The sequence below is a fragment of the Capra hircus genome, chromosome 23, assembly GCF_001704415.2.
Source record: "Capra hircus breed San Clemente chromosome 23, ASM170441v1, whole genome shotgun sequence".
Taxonomy (NCBI): Eukaryota; Metazoa; Chordata; class Mammalia; order Artiodactyla; family Bovidae; genus Capra; species Capra hircus.
The window spans coordinates 20,365,525-20,373,563 of NC_030830.1; the positions used below are offsets into that span (position 1 = coordinate 20,365,525).

Consider the following 8,039-nt stretch of genomic DNA (forward strand, 5'->3'; position numbering starts at 1 on the left):
TGCCTAGGACCAACTGTGGGAAGTTCCAGTCTAGATCGTTGCTCAGCCAAAATGACATGAGTTTCAAATGAACCCATGTATTTTAAAAATAGGAGCAAAGGGAAGAATGGTCTAGAAATAGAATAAAACAAATAGCTCAAATCCCGCTTTCTGAAGAAGTGAGGGTGGGATTATTTTTTCATAAGGGAGATGTGGTTGAAATATTGTCTTCAAGAGAGGGTCTCAATTCAGTTAACCTAGGAGGTACAGAAAATGTTAAGTAAATTATTTTAAGATATAGGTGAATTATTAATTATGGGACAGGAGATCCCAATGGTACCTCAGAAGGTTTTAGGAAAGATAAGGGCAGGTATGTGGGAAAGGAAAGGGATTCCACTATGGGAATAACAGCATGGAAACTGTAGATGATCAAATGCATTTACGTTTTGGGAGATGAGTGAGGAAATAGTGATCAGAGGCACTGTGGACTTAGCTTTGTACTGTCTTCTTTGTTGATATGATTTTTTTTTTCGCTCTAATCACAGATTTTTATGGAATGTATACTGAGATTCAGGTACTGTTATAAAACCACAAAAAAGCCAAAAAATATTGATTCCTTCATAGATATTCTAGATAATAATCAATATTTCCTTGTATAAGTGACTAATTCAGGAAAAAGCTGGCTATATTATGGATTCAGGCATTCTATTCCTTTGAAATTTAGTGTCATATTCTGGCACATGTGCTGTAGATGGTAGTAGATTGAACCTTCTGATGGTTGCATGGTAAGTTCTGTTTATATATTGTCCTGTAATCCACTCAAAGTCCTGAACATAGGACCTGCTAGAGGGTAGGAATATATGTTCACCAGTATAAAAACCATAATCAGTGGTATGTTCATATATGTACCTGTGTTTGTTTGCATGTTTTTTAGTGTGTAGCCATAAAAAGTCAGATATACATGAAAAAAGTAGCACTTAAAATGTGGCTATTATAAAAGTTATAAATCTTGCCCCTTTTCAGGTGAACAGAAGGAGAATTCAGTAAGAACAGCATTTGAAAGAGCAAATAAGAACAATAAAAGCAAAAGTCACTAATCATCAGAGAAATATTTGAGAATATAGACTCCACATTTTTTTAACAATTGGCTTAAATTTACCTTTTGGATTCTTTTCTCTCTCTACCAACATAGCCTATACTTTAACAACAATATTATTATTCTGCAAAAAACATTCAAATGCCTATTTTGTCTGCCTTTAAATGTTACTGGCTTTTTGTGTTTACTAAAAGAATAAAATGCATTGTTTATACTTAAAACCCGATTCAACTGTTAAAATGTATTATGTCCCCCTCAATGCATTTTATTCTTTTATTAATGAACTGCCTAGAAAATTTTATCAAAATTCACATGTTTCTGTGATACTAGCTTGAGGATCGAATCATCTGACTCATACTGTGTGGTCAGTGCTGAAATATTTCAGCCTCTTGATAAAGCTTGAATTGAACTATAAGGAAAATGCTTAAAGAATGGAACATGATTTATAGAATAGGAATGGTGAGTGAGGACTTTTTCTTTTACTTTTCATCCATTTTTTAACTTGAAGTATAGTCAGTTTACACTGTTGTGTTAGTTTCAGGTATACAGCCAAGTGCTTCAAATATATATGTATGTATATACATACATGAATATATATATTTTTTTCAGATTATTTTCCATTATAGGTTATAGGCTGTTATAAGATATTGAATATAGTTGCCTGTGTTTTACAGTAGGCCTTTGTTTATCTATTTTATATATATTAGTGTATATATATTAATCCCAAATTCTGATTTTAGCTCCCCACACCCACTTTGGTAACCATAAGTTTGCTTTCTATGTCTGTGAGCATATTTCTGTTTTGTAAAAAAGTTTGTTTGTGTCATTTTTTAGATTCCACATATAAGTGATATCATATAATATTTATCTTTGTCTGACTTATTTTCTTAGTATTATAATGTCTAAGTCATCCATGTTGCTGCAAATGGCATTATTCATTTTTTTACTCATTTTTTATGGCTGAGTAATAACCTATGGACTGCAAGGAGATCAAACCAGTCAATCCTAAAGGAAATCAGTCCTAAATATTCATTGGAAGGACTGATGCTGAAGTTGAAACTTCAATACTTTGGCCACGTGAAGCAAAGAACTGACTCTTTGGAAAAGACCCTGATGCTGGGAAAGATTGAAGGCAGAAGGAGAAGGGGATGACAGAGGATGAGATAGTTGGATGGCATCACTGACTCAATGGACTTGAGTTTTAATAAGCTCTGGGAGTTGGTGTTGAACAGGGAAGCCTGGTGTGTTGTACTCCATGGGGTCACAAAGAGTAGGACAAGACTGGATGACTGAACAACAACAAGAATAACCTATGCTCACCTATATTATAATAACCTATAACACATGTACCAGAGCTTCTTTATCTGTTTTGTTAATGGACATTTAGGTTGCTTCCATGTCTTGGCTATTGTAACTTGTGCTGCTGTGAGCACTGGTTGGTGGAGCAGGAAATGGCAACCCACTCCAATATTCTTGCCTGGGAAACCCCATGAACAGAGGAGCCTGGAGAACTGCAGTCCATAGGGTTGCAAAGAGCCAGACATGACTGAGCGCATACACACACATGAGCATTGGGGTGTGTATATTTCTTTTTTTGAATTAGAGTTTTCTCCAGATACATGTCCATATAATAACTCTATTTTTAGTTTTTAAAGGAACCTCCACACGGATTTCAATTGTGGCTCCTCCAATTTACATTCCTATCAACAGTGTAAGAGAGTTCATTTTTCTCCACATCTTCTCCAGCATTTATTATTTGTAGACTTTTAAATGATGACCATTCTTACTGGTGTGAGGTGAAACCTCATTGTAATTTTGATTTGAATTTCTCTAATAATTGATGATTTTGAGCATCTATTTATGTGCCTCTTGGCCATTAGCTAGTGACTTTGAAAGGCATTTTTAGTTTAGAATCAACCCTTGGCATTATAGGACACTGACATTAAAATATAAGCACATATTTCTAGGTATTATTTTCACTTTTAGGTAAAGGCTGCTACTAAAATAATTTCACAATGAACTAAAGGTTACATGAGGCCAACTTCTTTATTGGAAATGCCTTGTGAAAAGATGTTAGTGTCCTATTGTTTCTTCAGAAAGTTTTTCTTTTCTAATCAGCCTCTTCATGGCCCCCTTGAACTCCTTATTCCTTAGTGTATAGATCAGTGGGTTCAAGCTGAGAGTAACAATGGAATAAAAGATACTGAGTAGTTTACCCTCATCCTGAGATGGACTGTTTCCTGGTTGTATGTACATGTAGATAACAGTCCCATAGAAGATGGAGACCACAATGAGATGGGAGGAACAGGTCCCAAATGCTTTTTGTCTCCCTGCTGCACACTTGATCTTGAGCACGGCTACAGCAATGAAGCTATATGAAACCAGAATGAGAAGAAGCGGTGGGAGGAAAATAAAAAAACACAGTGCAAATAAGATTTCTTCCATGACTGTGGTGTCCACACATGCGATTTTGACCATTGCAGATATCTCACAGAAATAGTGATCCAGGTGGTGGTTTTCACATCGAGGAAGACTCATAGCATAGGGAGAGAGGATCATGCAATTAATGATACCAATTATCCAGGTCATGGTCACTAGGCCTCGACAGAGTTGAGGGTTCATTATTGTCATGTAATGGAGAGGCTTGCAGACAGCATTGAATCTGTCATAGGACATCACAGCCAGGAGCATACATTCAACTGTGCATAATGTCACATCAGTGAAAAGTTGAAAGGCACAACCACTGAAAGAGATTTTTTTGTCTTTACCCCAAACATTGACCAACATCTGTGGGACTATATTTGTGGTATAAGAGAGATCCTAGATGGCCAGATTTCTGAGGAAGAAGTACATAGGAATTTGGAGACGTTCATCTAGTAATGGCAGCAGGATGATGGCGATATTTCCTATCAAGGCAATAGTGTAGAAGAAAAAGATAACCGCAGAGATGATCATCTCCAGTTGAGGCCGTCCAGGGAAACCAAGGAGTATAAAACCACCAAAGTAGCTATCATTGATCATTTTCTTATTTTCTTAATATCAGCTGTGAACATAAAATATTAACATATTGGAAACCATAGTGAGTATGTTTTTAAACAATATTACAGGTATATATTGCTAAGATAAACATCACACAATTAAACAATTAGTATTTAAATCTCATAATTATTCTAACTTTCTTGTTTATCTGACTTGGTATAAAATTTATTTAAAGGATACTTTGCCTCCAGAGTTTATACTCTCAATTACTTTGTCTCCTTTTATGTCAAGGCAAAACAACTGCAGAAGTCTCAGAAGAAAATCCTGAGAAAAATGGTTGAACAAAGCCAGATGGACTTCCCTTTACAAATCAGGATGCTGGAAAGGGGGTTGGGAATCAGTAACAAATTGTTGCCTTCTTCATCCAAGGGTTCATAGAAAATGAAGGCTGCATAACTGTTACGACTTTTCTAATAGTTAAGCACAAAGGTTCAATCCTGCTGTCCATGTTCACTTTGCTATATAAATCTTCTGATCTTATATTTTAAAATGCAAACTTTCAACTAAAAACTTGTATTTCCAAACATTATTTTTCTTTTTCCATCACTCCGCAGAACAGTGTTCTCCCTCTTTCACTGCAGACACAACTTTTTTCTTTAAAAAAAAATGTTATTTATTTTAATTGGAGGCTACTTACTTTACAATATTGTGGTTCAACTGTACTTTTGATTCCAAATTATATCATTTCCTATGAAGTAGTTCTTTTAAAATGTACCCATTTCTTAGTTTTATCTCAATCATTAATATTTATTTATGTCCTATCCCTCATCTTACAAGAGTTCCAGTTCTACTACTTATGCATTTAAAATGTTAAACAACTTCAAGAGGGGGAATTGTGTTATTTTTATGTTTATATCCCTAGTGACCTTTCTCAGGATTAGCACAGAAAAAAAAATATGTAAACATTTGATGTTGGTCCAAGGAGACTTTGATGACCACACATGGACATTTCTTTTCCTATCTAACAAACCTAGTGTCTTTGTTCAAACTCATTTCTGCTAAGAAAATGTCTCTCAAGCCCACAAATAAATTCCTAGTTTCTGAACCAGAGGTCTTTTCTAAATTATTTTTCTGCTTGAATTCTCAATGGTAGGTTAATATCTTCTATATTAGACCTGCCCTTTGCCTTCATAAATAGTTCTTTTCAATTTTTCACTAACATTTCCCTCAGTGAAATTTCCATTCTTTCCCTCTTTTCTTCCTGCATTTATAAACCACATTCTCTAATGGAATCCCCTTTGTCCCATATTTCCTCTGCCTCTGTGACTTCAGTTACTAATTCTGTACACATAACTTAGAATTCAATTTTTTCTGGTCCCTTCATCTTTTGCAGCTTCAAACTTACAAATGTAGCTAATCTGTGGGATTTCCACTGGGTTTTTACTCCCATATCAATCATATATGCAAAATTGAATTCATTCTGTTTTATATCTTAAAACAAAAGCTTTTGATCCATATAGCTGCCTCATAAGGTATCTCCTAGGTTCTTAACAAATGTTTGTTAAAATGAATTTATGAATTTGGGGGGTAGAAATTAAAAACACAAATAGACATTTTCAAGTGAAATCAATTTAGGATTTAATGTATGTTTCAAACTTTGAAGTAAAGGAGATTGCTATAGAAACCAGAAACTTTTATGCAAATTCTTTAAATTGGAAATCTTATCAAATGTTTTAAAAACAGCATAATTTCTTTTCCCACTTACCCTAATTAAGCTTAGTGAGCTTTTCTGTGGTAGTGATTTAACCAAGGACTTTCTGGAGGAGAAAAATCGAACTCTTCTAAAGAAGGAAATGTTTCTTTCACTCTTTTCCTAAATAAGACTGAATATATAATTCTCCATTACTTATTTCATTATACCATTCCTCCCACTTGACATTGAGATCCTATGTGATAGTGGCAGGAGGCAGCCACTGCCTGTCATCTTTCACAGTTCATGTACCCATTCAAGAAGAACCTTACCATTATACATTTCAGAGAAGAAAATGTGTTCAATGTGAAAGATGACAAGTAGTTTTCCCTAACCAGCAGTGATAAAATTTGTTGAGTCTGGGAAGACCTTGGAGAGGATGGGTTACTCATTAGCAATTAAATGTGTCTTGTGTAATTATCCAAGGAAGAAGATCATTTAAAAAAAAATAAAACTCCCAGGAGAAATTCTCCCAGGTAATCAATACTATTAATATAAGATTAAATAAGTAACTACAATTTTACAAGTCAGTATACATTTCTTATATGCACTTTGATCAATAAAATACTTTTATTGATGGCTTTATTATTCTACTTTATATGGGAGAACATTTGCTTGTCGACAAGTTATAGACTATCACAAGGTAACAGACATAATGAACAATACAGATGAGACACACAAACCTACATATGATAGTAACTGTACTTTTTATAGTTTCTATCACCTCTAATTTGTATAACCTAACTTTCAAATATTTTTTCATAACAATGAAATACCCAATTTTGGCAAAGAAGGACAATTTCAGCAACAGGCGTACCTCACAGAAGTGTACCAGACTCACTACCACAGAGAGAAAGGGTGAGAAAACTATGGTGGCAATCATTGGATAGCTTTAAGTTTGAAAACCATAATTTATTATTTAGACATTTGCCTGTTACTCCCATTGAGGGCACACTGATCAATTACACACTCCCTGGAAATTGCCATTTTATATGTATGTAATTCCAAACATGAGAAACATTGGGCTGGAGAAGCACAAGCTGGAATCAAGATTGCCGGGAGAAATATCAATAACCTCAGATATGCAGATGATGCCACCCTTATGGCAGAAAGTGAAGAGGAACTAAAAAGCCTCTTGATGAAAGTGAAAGTGGAGAGTGAAAAAGTCGGCTTAAAGCTCAACATTCAGAAAATGAAGATCATGGCATCCAGCCCATCACTTCATGGGAAATAGATGGGGAAACAGTGGAAACAGTGTCAGACTTTATTTTTGGGGGGCTCCAAAATCACTGCAGATGGTGATTGCAGCCATGAAATTAAAAGACCCTTAGTCCTTGGAAGGAAAGTTATGACCAACCTAAACAGCATATTGAAAGGTAGAGACACTACTTTGCCAACAAAGGTCTGTCTAGTCAAGGCTATGGTTTTTCCAGTAGTCATGTATGGATGTGAGAGTCAGACTGTGAAGAAAGCTGAGTGCTGAAGAACTGATGCTTTTGAACTGTGGTGTTGGAGAAGACTCTTAAGAGTCCCTTGGACTGCAAGGAAATCCAACCAGTCCATCCTAAAGGAGATCAGTCCTGGGTGCTCTTTGGAAGGAATGATGCTAAAGCTGAAACTCCAGTACTTTGGCTACCTCATGTGAAGAATTGAGTCATTGGAAAAGACTCTGATGCTGGGAGGGATTGGGGGCAGGAGGAGAAAGGGATGAAAGAGGATGAGATGGCTGGATGATATCACCGACTCGATGGCTGTGAGTTTGAGTGAACTCCGGGCGTTGGTGATGGACAGGAAGGCCTGGCATGCTGCAATTCATGGAGTTGCAAAGAGTCGATCATGACTGAGTGACTGAACTGAACTAAATTCCAAAAAATATTCAGCAGCTTTTGCTGTTGAATAGTTTTAGTAATGACATCAGAAAATGTAAGCCTTGTCAGTGATCCTAAGATTATTTGTAATGGCAGATTAAATTTCTATTACTAGTATGATGAAAAATCATTAATTCTCCTTCTCTGAGAAACTGCCTCAAAAAGGAAAATAATAAAAGCATGAAGGCAAATTTCATTTTAAAATCTGACCTCTGAAACATACATAGGTCATAAAATAGAAAAATATTTTGGAATTAGAGAAGACCAGACAGGTGTGGAACAATGCAGGAAAAGGATGCCCACTACTGCAAATAGCTGACAGAACCCCTATCTCTCTGTGAATATGGCCTGCGGCGAACCATCTGAC

The 8,039-nt window shown here is 35.7% G+C and overlaps 1 pseudogene; it reads right to left on the minus strand.

The window, feature by feature from the left end:
• On the minus strand, positions 3,149-4,096 carry LOC102187043 (annotated as a pseudogene).